The sequence below is a fragment of the Erinaceus europaeus genome, chromosome 2 (assembly GCF_950295315.1).
Source record: "Erinaceus europaeus chromosome 2, mEriEur2.1, whole genome shotgun sequence".
NCBI classification, from domain to species: Eukaryota; Metazoa; Chordata; class Mammalia; order Eulipotyphla; family Erinaceidae; genus Erinaceus; species Erinaceus europaeus.
In genome coordinates this window covers 121,259,697-121,274,965 of record NC_080163.1, presented here as the reverse complement: position 1 = coordinate 121,274,965, position 15,269 = coordinate 121,259,697, and the positions used below count along the sequence as shown (strand labels likewise).

General features: G+C 52.8%; 1 protein-coding gene across 7 annotated transcripts in view; it reads left to right on the top strand.

The window, feature by feature from the left end:
- The window catches only part of GSE1 (Gse1 coiled-coil protein), a 392,245-nt gene that overhangs the window by 137,687 nt on the left and 239,289 nt on the right, over positions 1 to 15,269 (top strand). The window lies entirely within an intron of this gene.

The following is a 15,269-nucleotide window of genomic DNA, read 5'->3' as shown; positions in this document are numbered from 1 at the left end:
TGTCTCTGTTCTCAGAGCTGTGGGAGGCGGGCTGTCACCGCCAGAGCCAGGGCTGGAGGGGAGCCCAGAAGTGGGGGGAGGGTGGCCCAGGCACCACTACCCCAGCGCAGGTCCTGCCAAACCGCAGGTGCCCCCCCCCCCCGCTTGGGTGGGTGGGTGCTTGGTGGGTGGTGCATGGGAGTCAAGCCTGGTGGGGGCTACAACAAGCAGAAGAGAGAGGCCTGGGAGTGGGGGGAGAGAACCACCTGCCTGGTTCTGGGGAGAGAGGTTGTATCCAGGGCCAGGGAAGTTCATCTGCTCACCGTGAACCCCCCCCCCCCCAGCCTCATGGCCACCAGGGCCAACACTTGGGGCCTTGCAAGCTGTCATTTTGTGATCTCAGGGCTCCCCCCACCCCTTCTCCACTAGCTGCATCTCAGCTTCCACTCTGCAGTCCTGGCCACTTCTGATCTCAAGCTGAAATGCTGGCTTTGGAGCATGAGCAAGTGATCGTGGAGAGTGCCATGCTGGGCTGCTTGTGGCTGGAGGCTAGGGCTGTAGGAAGCCATGTTAGTCCCTTGGAGCCATGAGGGTTTCTGCCCAGCTCTGGGCTCCCCCTGTATCCCAATGGCATGGGCCTTCCTGCAGTGTGGAAGCAGCTTGGGGACTCTGCCTTCCTTTCCCACCCTTGCCCTCATGGCACTGTGTCCCAAGTACCCCAGTCCCTGCTTTGTAAAAGACAGAGAGAGGAGAGAGAGACATACAGAGAGCAAAGCACTCTCCTACCTCTCACAGAACTCCATCGGTGCTGTCCATGGCACTCCCAGGTGGTGCTGGGAATTGAACCTAGGGCCCTATGGATAGTAAGGCATGCACCCTGTCCAGCTAACCCAACTCTTGATCCTTTGCTCAGGGATAACACCTTGGAAACACTTGTTCTTACTTCCCTGGTCAGGGGAGATGTTGTTGATATTGTCCTTTCTCTAGCACTTATGGTCTAGTTCCTGCCCTGTGGCTGAGTTAGCCTGGGCTCATGAACGCCTGCTGGGCTGGGGTAGGAGTCTCCTCTCTCTCTGTGGGGCCTGGAGGAAAGTTGTCAGACCCGAGACCCCACCTCTTGGGCCAAGGAAACCACAGGCCTCACAGGCCTCATCTGGGCCTTCTGGGGCTTGGAAAACCTGTGCTTGGATCTGGGTAGGAGGAGAGCAGAGCTAGGCAGGGCACAGCCAGATGGTCCTGTGGGACCCCTTCTTTTAGGAAGGGGTTGGGTGGGGATAAGAAGGGCCTGGCCTTCTGATGGCCTTCTCTGACACTCAGGTCCAGGGCTCCATGAAGCCAGGGAGTAGCCTGGACTAGAAAAGGGGGCATGGATGGTCAGAAGCAGGAAGCACACTTTAGGACCCCCTCCCTCCAAGCTTCCTCATGCCCCCTAAGGGTCAGGGACACCCCAATAGTGCCCTGACAGACCCCATCTGGGAGCTCTCAGCTGAAGGAGAACCATCTCCCAGGCCTGTGTATCCTGTCCAGAGCTTGCTGGGTCTCAGGACTTAGGCAGAGTCTACCACAACAGAGCCAGCCACCCCTGGTTGTTGTGGTAGGTGGGGTCTCTCCCATTCCCTGCAGGTGGGGGCCAAAACCTTCCCCAGGGGACTGTCAGGTGCCAGCTGGGGTGGGAGTTGCTGACGGTTCCTCCATCAGGACTAGTTCCCCCTGCCTGGCCAGAACCCACAAGCCAGGACTAGGTCTCTGTGACTGCCCCTTCCAACCCCCACCCACCACCACATCCTGGAGGTGAGATGTAGGACTTGACCAATGAGGGGGGCCAGTTTGTTTGCCTCTCTACCTGTTTCATGCCTCCTAGGTGCCTCAACCCTGTCAGGCACAATACCCACAATGGATTCTTTTCATCTTGCCACCAGAGTTACTACTAGGGCTCAGTGCTGGCACGATGAATCCCCGGCTCCTGATGGCCAATTTTTCCTTTATTATTTTTTTTCTTTCTAATTTTTATTAGATAGGACAGAGAAAAAGTGAGAGAGGATGGGGAGATAGAGAGAGGGAGAGGAAGATAGATACCTGAAGACCTGCTTCACCACTTATGAAGTGGACCCCCTACAGGCCCACTACAGGGAGTGGAGGGCTTGAACTCAGTTCCTTGCACTTAGTAATATGTGTACTTAACAGGGTGCACCACCACCTAGCCCCCTGGATTATTTTCTAAACCCAAAGGCATCATGTATTGGGGAAGTCAAAGCATTATCATATCCAGAATTTTCTGATGGATCATAAGGACCACAGAAGTGACCAGGAAATTCTAATATAAATAGTCTTCAAAGCCCTGAGCAATAGCAGGAGGTCACAGGCAGAGCCTTTGTTCAGCTGGGCACCCCTGTGGGTTCAGGGTACACCAAAGAGCTTCACGGAGGAGGAGAGTTAGAGCTGTGACCTCAAGTGACCCAAAGGACTCAAGAGGCGAAGGAGGGCAGCAGAGGCTTTTATGGGAACAGAGGGAGGAGCAAGAGTGGCCCCAGGGCTACCTCTGAATTGTAAGGACATAGAAATCCACCCTCCACCCCCATTCTCTTCCCTGCACCCAAGAATCAGCCCCTTCTTTAGTTTTGGAGACAAGGAAATGGAAGCCTTGGTTGCGGTCACATCTAGACAGAGGTACAGTGGGGTGGGGATACCAGCCCCCCAGCCCCACTGTCAGGATCAGTGCATGTCAGACACTGGCCTGTGCTCTGCAGTGGATGGCAGCTGCCTGGAGCCCTAACACCAACACGGAGGACAAATTGTCTCCAGGGGGTGTGGCCCTGGATCTGTTGGGTGTTGGAAAAGTCAGGATGTGTTTTTGCATAGAAAACAGAAAAATATACCATAACTTTTCTGACGACCCAATAACTAGGTCCAATTAATCCTTACAGGAGGGAGTATTGGAGGGCTGTCAATTGTCAGCTCCAGAATCAGCCTTCGTGGCTGCTGGAAGGAGATGTAATGCTTGAGGGGATGGGGGTGGGGGTGGGGAGAGGGTGCCTCCTAGTCTCTGTTCCTCTGGGGACCTGTGAGTTTCCAGGCAGATCCAGTACCTCTGTCATCCTGTGGAGGTTTTGTAGTGCTGGTTCATGCACTTTAGCTAAGCTGGGCTGGCTAGTAGAATCTGTGGTAGAGTGAGTTTGGGAGAGAGATCCCTGGATAGTTCATCAGGTAGGGTCCCTGTCTTGTCATGGGTGTAGCCCAGGCTTGCCCTGGCACCAGTGGGAAGTATTGTAGTGGCAATGGGGTAAGTTCTCTCTGTTTCTCTCTAGCTGATTGAAAAAGTCACCTAGGGTGTTGAAGCTAGGAGGCCTTGCCTGGCTAGACATACATACATACATACATACATACATACATACATACAATTCTGACTCAAGATAAAATTCACAGAAGGGGCAGGAAGATACCTCACCTGATGGAGCCCACACTTTACCATGCACATTGACCCAGGTTCAAATCCCTAGCCACCATATGAGAGCCCCGTGTACAGGGGAAGATTCATAGGCAGTGGAATGTTGCTAGATCATCTCTCCTCTCTCTATTTATCTTCAGAAAGAAAACAGAAAAGGAGTCTTCTGGGAGTGGTGGAATGATACAGGCACAGAGCCCCAGTGAAAACCCTGGTGAAAAAAAATAGTCACATAGCATCAAAGGAATCATTTGCAAAGATCCAGTTCAGTGGCATTTAGTACACTCCCAGTGTTGCACAACCACCCCCTCTATCCAGTTCAAAAATATCTTCAGGGGGTGGAGTAGATAGCATAATGGTTATGTAAAGAAAATTTCATGCCTGAGGCTTCAAAGTCCCAGGTTCAGTCCCTGTACCACCATAAGCCAGGGCTGAGCAGTGCTCTGGTGAAAAAAAAAAAATGTGTGTGTGTGTGTGTGTGTGTGTGTGTTTGTGTGTGTGTGTGTGTGTGTGTATCTTCAGGGCCTGGGAAGTGCCTCAAGTGGTAGCTTACATACTGCATCATGCTGGAGACCTTGGGTTCAAGACCCAACACCAGATGGAAGCACTATGGATGGCAGTAAGGGAATGGCATATTTGGTGAAGTGGTGCTATAGTATTTCTCCCTCTCTACTTATTTTTTTCTATTTACTTGTTTATTTATGAAAAGGATAGAAGGAGGGAGGGAAAGAGAGAGGGGACAGGGAGGGAGAGAAAACCAGACATATCTCTGGTAGATGTGCTGACATGGATTGAACTCAGGATCTCATGCTTGAGAGTTCAGCTCTTTATCCACTGCACCACCTCCTGGACCACTCCCTCTCTATTTCTATCTCAAAAAAAAAAAAAAAAAAACAACTCTATTTGTAGTGGCAGGGCAGTGGCACACCTGGTTAAGCACACATATTACTATGCACGAAGAACTGGATTCAAGCCCCCAGCCCCCATCTGCAGGGAGGAAGCTTCATGAGCAGTGAAGCAGATCTGCAGGTGTCTCTCTTTCTCCATCTCCCCCTTCTCTTGATTTCTCTGACTCTATCTCATGTTTTAAAAAAATCTGTCTGTAGGATGAAAGCTGGGCCTGGAGTTGGTTCGGCCTATCACATGTGTGTATGAGAGGTTCCTGTTTCATTCCCCAGTGCCATGTAAAAGCAGATATTTCCATCACCCCAAAAAGCAGACCCTTCCCAACCTAAGTTGCCATTCTCATGCTTCTCCTGCAGTCTCTGGCATTCAGGAGTCTGCTTTCTATCTATCAACACTTTGACTTTCTAAACGTTTCATGTGAGTGCAGTCACATTCTATCTGGAGTTTTCGTGCAGACCTATTTCCCTGTGCACAGTGTCATCAAGGTTGGCTTCCGTGACCATTTGTGCCTTTTCCTAGCTACATACCCTCCTGCTGTGTGCACGAGCCTGGGTTCATCCTCCTCTTCCTCTGCACATGCGGGCCCTTGGGCAACTCTGCCTCAGGCTGTGTTGATGAATGCTGTCCTGACCATTCCTGAGTCTGACCTTAAACCCTATAGCAGGAAGTGGACTTGGCTATGAAGGCTTGTGCTTTTCATTTTAGTTCATGAAGGTGGAGCATCTCTTCCCAGCTGCCCACCCAATATCTGTGACACCCCTCAGACCCAGCACCATTAGTCCTATTTTACAGGTGAGCAAACTGAGGCTTGGTGGTTAGACAGCCTGCATCAGAACACACAGTTGCTCTCCCTTGGAAGTGGAAGGGGAGGGGAAGGACTGGCAGTTCCCCCAGGCCCTCAGTGTGTGTGTGTGTGTGTGTGTGTGTGTGTGTGTTGTGTGTGTGTGTGTCCATGTCTCAGGCCCAGGTCACCTGCAATTATCACCTCTCATCTGTAGGGAAAACCTGAGGCCATTGTGGCTATTCACAGACAGAAATGTCTTCCCAACTGACTCACAGGTGGATACCTCCAGGCATCTGTCCCTCAGGATGACAGCAACCTCAATGTCCCCAGGGCCCAGGAAGAGGGCAGGAGGGGTCACCAGCCAGGGTAAGGGTACCCACTGACTCTTATCTAGAGCTGGGGGTCATCAGGGACCAGTGACAGGAGGTGAACAGAAGTACCCTGGGCCCAGAGGCTGCTGTCACTAGTCCTTGGCAGCTTCCCTCTGTCTGGGGCAGGCAGCTGTCCACTGTGCATCCATCACAGGGCCTGGGCTCCCCCTCCATGTGCTTATCTCCTGGCCACACACCACTGTGGGCTGGGGGCTGGTGGCTCAGATGGCTTATCTGCTGCCTGTTGCTCCCTCCCCAGGGCTGAACTGGGCCTTATCTTGACTTCCGGGCCCTTCCTTCCCCCACCAGCCCTGGGCAAGAAGAGACCAGAGGCAGCCCCTTTGCAGCCTAGATCTAGGAGACAAAGCTGTCCCCCCCACATGAGGCTGATCTGCATAAACATGCATTTTAGAGGACATGTGGTGACACCCCCCCCACCCAAATCTCCCAGGTTTTTAGACCTAGCTTGGCAGTGTGGGGGGAAGGGGTTCACTAGATGGTGTCCCTCCCAGAAATACAGTGGGAAGACAGACACCAGAGCAAATGGCCTGGCCTTTGCTTTACTGTGAGAAGCAGAAGCTTGATGTCTGGGGCAGTAGCTGTGGCCTTGGCCAGGTGGGCACTCCCCTGGGACCTTTGAGTGAGTAGAAGGAGTGTAGAGTCGGGCTCAGGCCTGTCCTGGATTCCAGCACGCTGCACTCAGGTGCATGGATGTTCTGGGTGTGAACGTGGCGCACACAGGTGCGTGGAAGCAGACGTTCTGGAACAACCTCCTTCCCCAGGGCCAGCTGGCACAAGGGCTCACACAGCTTCCTGCATGGGTACACACATGCAAAACTCAGCTTCTGATATACTTACATGTGAAGCTCACAACTCCTTACATGTGCATGTGCCATACACAGAAACATCAGCCCATGGGCACACACATGCTCACATGCATGTACACACAGCCCCCAGCCCTCTCACATTCACGCTTTCCTCCCCCAGCAGCCTGGGTGACTGTGTTTCCTCCCAGTTGCCCACAACCTTCTCTTCCTGCTGCCTTCTCACTGTCTATGGGGAGCAGGGACTGGGAAGTCACAGAGCTGGAGGGTTGAGCTGTGGTGAGGGGAGCTGCTGCTAACAGGAGCCCCCAGGGTGGGAAGTCATCATCCTATGTGGATGATGTGATGTAGGGTAGGAGAGCCTACTTGCCTCCAATTTCCATACCCAGGCGTCACAGTGGACCCTGGTGTCCTGGCCCGTGGCAGGAGGTGCACCGGACTGTCACTTTGACAGGTTTCTGTGGGGTTTGACAGCCACCTCTAGCTTTAGTTTTACACCCTTTTAGTTTAGTTTCACCTCAGAATACAGTTTTTACACCCAGCTCTTCCAAGGAGTGGGCTGGGGTAGGTCCTTCCTCCCCCACTTTTTTTCATTTCCTTTTTTAATTATCTTTATTTATTGAACAGAGACAGCCAAAAGTTGAGGGGGTAGAGGGTGATAGAGAAGGAGAGAGAGTCCACGGCCATACCACCCTGAACACGCCCAATCTCGTCTGATCTCGGAAGCTAAGCAGGGTCGGGCCTGGTTAGTACTTGGATGGGAGAAGAAGAGAGACACCTGTAGCACTGCTTCACCATTTGCTAAGCTTTCCCTCTGCAGGTGGGGGCTGGGGGCTCGAACTGGGGTCCTTACATATTGTAACAGTTACACTCAACCAGGTGTGCTACCACCCATCCCGTCTTTCTCCTTTTCCAAATCAGTTTCAGAAGCTTCCTCCCTATCCCTTGGGTTCAAGGAATGGCTATGGGCAGGCAGAGGTGAGCCATGGGGGTTTAGCAGTCCTCAGAGAGCCTCTGATTGCTCTGAGACTCTGGCTGAGGCCCCATTCTGTGCTGACTCTTTGGTGCCGGGCTCAGCCTGAAGCCCTCTTTGTCCCTGGCTCCCTAATGTATCCACAGGGAGAGGGGCTCTGGCTTCCCTCAGGTGCTGCTGTTTGCTGCTGTGTGACCTCGGACCTGCTGACTCAGCTTCTCTGATCTTTTATTTCCCCAATTGTAGAACAATGCACTGCAGTGTCGATCCAAGGCCCAGGGGGGGTGGTGGTGGTGGTGGTGGTGGGGTGGGGGTCCTCTACACAGGCAGAAGAGGTACATTTGACTTGCCCTCCTGATTTATCTCTCAGCTTAGCCCACAAAAGGACCATGAGCTCACAGCCAGGCAGGGAAGGGTTGGGAATGTTCCAGGTACCCTCAGCCTTCATCATAAGGGACTTTATAAGTAGTTAGTTCTGCTGAAGCATCTGGGGGGGGGGGACACAGAATCTGTGTGTTGGGGGGGGTATGTGATGTCAAGCTGGTCCCTTGAGGGTGGGGTCCAACAGGCACAGAGCCTTTTCTGTCCTGGGAAGCAGTGACCAGAGGCAGGGAGGAACCCCACCTTCAGAGCCCAGGCCCTGAGCTTCTGGGTCCCCTCTGACCCTCTGTCTCATGCCAGCCCAGCAAAGCAAAGCAACCCCACAGATGTTTCAGTTGCAGCTTGGGGAGTAGTGGAGGGGGTGCAGCATGTGAACTCCCCTGTGTCAGGACTTGGAGCCCAGGCATCAAGGCCTGGGAGAGCTCACACTGCCCAGCCCCAGCAGGTGGCCTGCCGGTACCTCCTGGAGTCCCTAGGGAGCCAGGCAGAGGTGGAGGAGGGGAGCTGGCAGCCACATGCCTGGCAGCCCCCACCCCACTGCTCCTCCTGGGGGCAGGCGGCTGCTGATGGATGGCCCTGGGAGCCGGGGAGTCTGATGAAGTTCATTTTTCACCTGGGCCCGTCTGCGCCTGGCGCTCTGCAGGGCAGTGGGTAATCCATCCTGCAGCCCTCGAGCGGCCTCGGTGGTAATGGGGTCATAGATCACTGCTCTCGGCGCCGCCGCTGGACAGACCAAGGAGTGGGCCGCTGCCAACCATGGCTGCTGGTGACCCTGGCCCGAGCGGCTTTCTCCAAAGGCCTGCTAAACATGCAGGGCATGGGCATCAGTGTCCTTAGGGCTGGCTCATGGCTGATGGGGGGGGATGTTCAGGGAGGGAGAACTTCCCCCAGTGAGAGGCAGGAACCCCCATAGCCTGCAGGTACCCCAAGTGGGCATCTCTTTAGGGCCCCCCTTGGCCGATTGGCAGCTGTCCCTTTGGCGGCAGCCTTTGTGACAGGCCAAGCTGGGAGGACTGTAGTGCCTCACCCCTTTAAATATGGGTGCAGGAGGAACTGTTCCTCCCAGGCCCTTGCTTGATGCATCTGGACTGTGCAGCCCCATAGACCTGGGTGGGGGGCAGTTGATTTAAAGGGAGGTGAACTCTACCCTGCCTGTGCAAACCCTGACCCCATTATCTTGTTTACTCACCATGCCAATGGGTAAGTTTGTTATTCTCTCTCCCCTTGGCTTCCTCATCTGTAAAATGGGATTATCACTCAGGGTATTGTGTGTATGTGATAATGAAATCAGATAAAATTGTAAATTCTGATAATGCCAGGTGTCTTTCAGTCCTCACCATGAATGCTGGTTCCAGAGTGTAGTAATGTTTAAGGAGACACCTGCCCTTTCTGGGCCTCAGTGTTCCCATCTGCAAAATGGGGATGAAAGGATAGACCATGTCTATTCATGAAAAGTTTGCACTGCATCACAACTCCCTGCCTGCACTGCCCTCCTGCGAGTATCCATCCAGAACCTTCTTCTGGTCTTCTTCTTCTTCTCCTTCTCCTCCTCCTCCTCCTCCTCCTCCTTCTTTTTCTTTTTCTTCTTCTTTTTATCATTTTATTGGGGGGTCTTAATGGTTTGCAGTACAGTTCTCATCTCCATATGATAGGTGTCTGCAAAATATTTCTGGGGTTTTTCTTTTTTTTTTAATTAATTAATTTATTTATTTTCCCTTTTGTTGCCCTTGTTGTTTATTGTTGTTGTTGTCATTGCTGTCATTGTTGCTGGATAGGACAGAGAGAAATGGAGAGAGGAGGGGAAGACAGAGAGGGGCAGAGAAAGATAGACACCTGCAGACCTGCTTCACCACCTGTGAAGTGACTCCCCTGCAGGTGGGGAGCCGGGGGCTCAAACTGGGATCCTTATGGCGATCTTTGTGCTTTGCGCCACCTGTGCTTAACCCACTGAGCTACGCCTGACTCCCTCTGGGGTTTTTCTAACAGACAATATACCCTGATTGGAGTTTGAGGGAAAACGGGGAACCACAATGGTGCTTCTGGGATCCCATTTGGGCTCTGGCTGCCAGTTTTGGGCAAGACGCCTTTGGGAGGGACTATGGCTCCCCCATACCTGCTGCTGCTAGGTTGGCTTTCCATAACTGGACTAGGGAGCTGGAACAACCAGCCTCTCATCTTTCCATCTTCTTTTCCAACTGGTTGGCTGGGCACCCTCATTCCTCCCCGTCTATGGGAGGAGGCTCATGCCCCTCACCTGGCTCCCCTCCAGCACTCCTTGGGTGGGAGGCACTCTTAGCCTCCACCAGGCCTTTGGTGGTCATGCCAGGCTGAGCCAGGCCCATATTGGGTATTTGTGGAGGAGCAGAAATGCACTGGGGGAAAAAAGGGCTCCCCATAATTAGGCCTCAGTTGTGCAACTCTAAGCCAGTCTACTGAGGAGAGACAACCCCTATAGGGAGATAGGGCTTCCATGTGGAAGATCAGGCCAGAAAGTTTAGGGCCCCCTGGGGGACAGATGGTAGCACAGTGGGTTAAGCACACGTGGCACAAAGCACACAGACTGCGTAAGGGTCCCGGTTCAAGCCCTGCTCCCCACCTGCGGGGAGGGGTGCTTCACAAGTGGTGAAACAAGTCTTCAGGTGTCTATCTTTCTCTCCCCCTCTCTGTCTCCCCTTCCTCTCTCCATTTCTCTCTGTCCTATCCAACAACAACATCAATGGCAACAATAATAATGGCAACAAGGGCAACAAAAATGGGGGGGGAAGAGAGTCTAAGGCCCTCCAGACCAGCACCCTAAAGTCTTGACTTGGAGTGTAGGGCACACTCCAAACCACTTTCAAGGCCCTGGGGAGCATCACTGCCGTGTTCCCTGACACCCTCTGACAGCTGTGGTCTCTCCTAACTGAGATGGCATTTTTGGTCATGAGAGCACTCTATCATTTTGTTCACCTTTGCTCCCAGAACATGGGGCAGTGCCTGGCACATAGTGAGTGCTCAATAAGTACTCATTGGTTGCACAAGTGCATGAATGGAAGGATGGGTGGGTGCATAGACAGAAGAAAGGATAGATATTTGAATGGATATCTGAATGAAAGGGAGGAAGACTATTTGGATGGTGGGTATGTGAGTGGGTGGATGGATGGATGGATGGATGGATGGATGGATGGATGGATGATGGATGGATGGACAAGCAGATAGTAGCTGGGTGATGGATGAATAGACAGATGATGATGGATGTGTGGGTGAATGAATGGGTAGTTGAGTGGATGAATGGATGGGTGGGTGGGTGGGTAGAAGGGAAGAACAAAAGTTAAAAGGGAAGCAGACCGTGTCTGGCTTCTTTCCTTCCTCTGTTCCAGTTCTGACCAATGGGGAGGGATGGAGGGAGGGAGTGGGATTGGAGGGCTGGATTATGATGAGGTCAGGAAAATTAAACACCTCCAGGCCAGGTCACAGGTGTGTCAAACCCCAAAAGGTGAAGATACCCATCACTGTGTCCCTTTCCTTCTCTGAGTCTTGGAATGGCTATGGCTCTCAAAGGAGGGAACCAAGTAGATGCTGGGAGGGGAGGCACCAAGGGAAGCCCTTGTGCCCCCTGTTCAACTTCTCTATCTGAACTTTGAAAAAGTTGCCCTAGGGTCAGTCCTGGCTACACACACACACAGACACACTTTTCCTTATTTACTTATTTTTTATCTCTCTCTCTCTCTCTCTCTCTCTCTCACACACACACACACACACACACACACACACACACACACACACACACACACACACTTCCTTATTTACTTATTTTTTATGAGAGAGACCAGAGCACCACTCAGCTCTGGCATATGCAGTGCCGAGAATCAAACCCAGGACCTCGTATATGCAAATCATGTGCTCTCCCTATCTCCCCACTTGGAAGTCATATCCTTAGACCCACTTCCTTGTTCCCAGAATCCAGCATTATCGTTGGCATAATAGGCTCTCCATAAATCCTAACCCACCTAGTTTTTCAAGGCTTTAGGCATATCTCTGCCCATAGAGGCAATAGGATACCACTCTGGGGCCTCTGAAATGGTGCCCCAGGGAGAGATGTGGGGACAGGGATCCCCTTGCTTTGGGTCCAGGTTATAGCCCCACCAAGTGGGGACCCCAGGCACTGGAGGGTGAGCAGGACCAGAGCCATAGCTGGGGAGAGCAGCAGGCCCTTATCCCAGAGCCAGCCCTGTGGCCTGCATTCTGACCCTCCAAGAGGTTCAGGTCAAATTGTCCCATAACTCGCTAGGAGACAAGTTGGAACAATAAAGGTGTCTGCCTTTATATCTGCTCATATTTTACTCTCTGCCCACCAGCCTGGGATTTACTGCATGGCTATTTTAAGTGGGCTGAGGTCAACGCCAGTCCCTCCCATGGTGGGGTGGGTGGTAGTGGGGCCTGTCCCCTCCTGCCTGGACTGAGCTGCCCTCTCCTGCCTCTGGGAGACTTCCCTCCAGGCCCCACTGACAGCTGGGCTGTCACCTGAAGCAAAGGTCGTTGGACTGCGAATGTTCTGACATTCTGTTTCTATGTCTCCACTCCTGGGAATCACTTGGACAGAATGCTAAGCTGTGAGTAGGGTGAAGAGGGGGAGCACCTCCCACTCTGTTCCAGGCCCACCAGCCTCTTCTCCCCATAGGCGCCCCAGAAGTTGACAGAACAAGTCTGGCACTGGTCTCCCCAGCTGCCTCCCTAATGGGGGCTGCTACTTAGATGGTTGGCCTGTCGACCATGGCACATTTCTAGAAGGGGCTGAACCAAAGGGATGAGAAGGCCAGTGGCCAGCACAGGGGATAAAAGATTTACTTATTTCCTAGGGAGAGAGAGAACCAGAGTATCACTCTAGCACATGTGATGCTGGGGATCAAACTTGGGGCCTCATACAGGAGAGTCCAATACTTTTTTTTTTAATTATTTATTTATTTATTCCCTTTTGCTGCCCTTTTTTTAAATTGTTATAGTTATTGTTGTTGTTACTGATGTCATCATTGTTGGATAGGACAGAGACCCTTCCCTCCCCAAACACCCCCCCACCCCCACCCCCCACACACAGTGCTAGGCAGGCTCTATCACTGTCTGGAGCTGTGTTTATGAATGCTTTCTCCAGGCAGCCCTACAGACGACAACATGGTTATCCCTCTGGTCATGGGAGTGCATGGGGCTGCCAGAGCAAATGAGGCAGGGTGGGGAGGTTTCTCAGACTGCAGCAGTGCATCCCCTCTCAGTCTACAAGTTCAGGGTCAAGGTGGTGCTGCAGACTGCACCCATGAGATGGTGTGTGTGTGTGTGTATGTGTGTGTGTGTGTTTCCCGCCCACAGGCAGGTGAGCCTCATGACTTCTGGTTGCCCCATTTAGTTCTTCATACCCCCCAAAAGAAGTGATTGGATGGTTTGGGTGGTACTGGGGTGTTAGAAATGTACCCCATTACTACACACCTACTGATCTCCTCAAGAGCAAAAAAATTAGTGAACCCCACCCCCTACCCCTTCCATCCTTGCACAACCAACACTGTGTGTGGGCTGTTGGCCATGGTATGTTTGCTCCCCACCCCCTCCCCTAGAAGCCATCCTGGGGTCACTGACACAGAGGGGAGACTGCTGGGTGGTCCAGGAACCCCCCCTTATACACACACCTGCAGTCTGGCGTGGAGAGGGGAGAGCCAGCGAAGGGGGCAGCAGAAGGGAGGAAGGAAGAGGTCAAGGCCCCAGAAATTAAACGTTTGTAAATGTGGGCCAGGTTGCTGGCAAAGTAGGGCAAAGCCATTAGTGCTCATTAAAGTTTAATACCTGCTAGGGCTCCTGTGCGGACAGACGGGCTCTAATTTGATGGGTATAGAGGGAGGGCTTTCAAGTCCTCCTGGAGGGCAGGGGTTTGTGTGGCTTGCAAGAGCCTGAGAGGAAGATCTTCTGGGCCTGTGGCCTTTACCTTGGACCTGCTGGTTTGGTGGGCCAGGGTCTAGCATATGTGGGGTCTGCCCACTGGACATCAGAGTGTCTTGTGCCCTCTCCCAGTGAGTCCCAAGGCCCACTTCTCAGATCAGGCCCTGCTAGAAGCCAAGTTTGGGTTTCTCTGGACCCAGCCTGAGCCTGGAACCATGTACCTGCAGGGCTGCAGTCACTGCAGGTGGGCCCCGGGGAGTCTGATTTCTAGAGGCAGCTAGAAATGGGGAAAGGTTTCCTCACTGCAAGAAAAGAGATGCAGGGTAAAAGCTTTACTTATAGGGAGAGAGAGAACCAGAGTATCACTCTAGCACATGTGATGCTGGGAGTCAAACTTGGGGCCTCATGCTAGAGAGTCCAATACTTTTTTAAAAATTTACTTATTTATTTATTCCCTTTTGTTGCCCTTGTTTTTTTATTGTTGTAGTTTTTATTGTTGTTGTTATTGATGTCATCACTGTTGGATAGGAGAGAGAGAAATGGAGATCAGAGGGAAAGACAGAGAGGGAGTGAGAAAGACAGACACCTGCAGACCTGCTTCACCGCCTGTGAAGCGACTCCCCTGCAGGTGGGGAGCCGGGGTCTTGAACCAGGATCCTTATGCCGGTCTTTGCAGTTTGCGCCACGTGTGCTTAACCCAATGCGCCACCTCCCAACTCCTGAGAGTCCAATGCTTAATCCACTGTACCACTTTCTGGATTGTGCAGGGGATTCAATCTAATGCTTTCCTGATTTGGAGCAAGGGTCCCCTCACCTCCCCACAGTGCATCTCCTTTCTAGCAGTAGGGAAACCTTTGCCCATTTCCAGCTGCCTCTAGAAATCCAGGCTCCCCAGGGCCTGGGGCTCACCTACAGTGACTGTAGCCCTGCAGGTACATAGTTTTCAGGCCCAAGCTGGGTCCAAAATGAGACTAGTGCAACAGTCCTCTGGGAAAGAGTGACAAAGGGCAGGCTGGTGCCATCTGGGAAGGTTACCTGGAAGTGGTGGTACTGGAATTGGGCCTTGCAGGACAGGTTTGTAGAAGTGAGGCCCATGGAGAGAAACAGCTGGGTATTCTCTGTTGGAGGAGGAGGGCTGCATTGGTAAAGGAGCCTGGGGGGTGGGCAACAGGTGGGAGGGGGGGGCTGGGCTTGAACTCTTCAGTGGAGGATGGAATGGACTGGGCTTGGCTCAGCCAGGCTTCAGAACCTGTCACAAAGAAAGGAAGGGACCACGGTTAGTGTGTCCCTGCTGTGCACCAGGCTTCTCCACGTGAGCATACTTTTCACACTGTATTGGGGGGCATTCCAGGCCATTGCAGGCTGTTGACTCGAGGCTGCAGCAGACACGCTCAGGAGCATGTCAGGCTGGCTGGGCACAGGCCCGCGTGTGCTCCCCAGAGACCTCCCCTTGGCCAGGGCCCAGGTCAGGCACCAGGCACTAGGCCCAGCCCTCACCACAGAGGCTTCTGGCCCCCTCACACACACACCCCCGTGCCAATGTTTTCAAATAAACCCTTCCCAGCTCTCAGCTCACCCTCATAAATGACTCCCCTTCTTATCTCCACCCTTCCTGCCTGCCCACTCCAGGGATAACCCCATAGCCTAGCTTGGGGGTTGGATTGGGGGGCCCTATAGAACTAGGGGTCACCCACATAAGATTCCAGAC